Genomic DNA, 1,650 nt, shown 5'->3' on the forward strand with positions numbered 1-1,650 from the left:
TTACGTATGCTATGACTCACTCCTGTTGCCAATGTTGAGGGTACTGTGTGTCTCTCTCTCTTACATATCTCACTACAGTTCCTTTGATGAATATTTTTTTTTTAACTGTCGGCATACAGTCTCTGGATCGAGATAAATTATCTTCTGTACCCGATGTTTTATGACGACTGCCATTCTTAATAGTTCCTACGATAAGATCTTAATTCTTGTAATATGAAACTGACGCATAGATTTTAGAGGAAAAAAAATTATAAATCACTAATCGACATTATACAATTTTTAGTTCCTCTCTAGCCTTGAAATTCCCCTGGCTACGGTCAAATAACAGGTAAACAATTTTGGTTGTAATATATACATGTGTATATGCACACGAGCAAGCACATGCACACATCATATATATATATATATATATATATATATATATATATATATATATATATATATATATATACATACAATATATACATATACTGTTTTTACGAAAATCAACATTGTTGATCGCTTCTTTCCTGCAACACATTCATACTTGATATTTTATCCTTTCGTTAATTTATTTTTTACAATATCTGTATGTGCACTGCAATGCAAACCTTACGTCCTGGCCATAGGGTGACTGTCATAAGTGCTAAAAAGCACGAAAGCTATAAATAATTCCTTTTTCTGCATCTGACAGACGTGATGTTCGTGGTTGTCACTTTCTTCGGTGGAAGAGGGTCATCTGCCAATTGTTTGGGTATTTCTTCCCACCATAGGTAACGCAACCCAATTACCCAGAGTTCCTCTTCCATAAGGTACCTTATAACTCCATACCAAACTTTTTTCATAGCCTAGGCGTGAAATATCCCGGTTATACTTCTTAATAAAACTATGGTACCAGTCCTTAGCAATTTGACTGAAATTATGCATATGTTAGATGGCGAGATAAAGCGAAGGAAGATATGGAGTGAAGAGGTTTGGTGGAGGATGATGCCTTTGATAGAAGACAGTGGAGGAGAAGGCGCATCAGGCAACCGACCCCTTAATGTAGGGATAACTGTGGGAAAGAAGAAGAAAAAGATTTGTGTCAGCAGTTGTGACACTCAGTGAGACAAAGATGAAAGGGCACCAAGTGCAGGAATGGCAGGTATTGTGCCCAGTGTAGTCAAGAGGTACAGAGATAGAAAAGGGTATAGTTTGAAGTATCATAAAGACTGTGGAGATAGTGGAGGGAATTCAAATGAGCTACTTTGAGGATTATGTAAGTAAGATTAAGTGTGGCAGGAGGACAAATCTGAATAGTTAATGTTTACAGTCTATGAATGGAAAATTGTTTTGGGTGAGTCTGAATCTAAGCCTGGTTGGGTTTTAACATTATGAAAGGGAGTTGACTGTGTGAAGAGAGATATGAGGGAGTTGGGATTGAGCGAGGAGGATGCACTGGACCGAAGGAGATGGAAGGATGTGTTGAAGAACCATTACAGCGACCCCAAATAGGGCTAAGCTTATAGAAAAAGAAGGAGAGTTATACTTTATGAGTTAAATGCAAAGCCAGTGGACGGCGAAAGAAATGACACTGTTGGTAGGTCTGGTGCTCTAGTAATAAATAAGGATGGAGATGCATAATATAAAAGAGCCTGTGAAAAGGCTTAACAGTTATAAAAGTATGATTTT

This window comes from Macrobrachium nipponense, chromosome 31 (assembly GCF_015104395.2).
Source record: "Macrobrachium nipponense isolate FS-2020 chromosome 31, ASM1510439v2, whole genome shotgun sequence".
NCBI lineage: Eukaryota > Metazoa > Arthropoda > Malacostraca > Decapoda > Palaemonidae > Macrobrachium > Macrobrachium nipponense.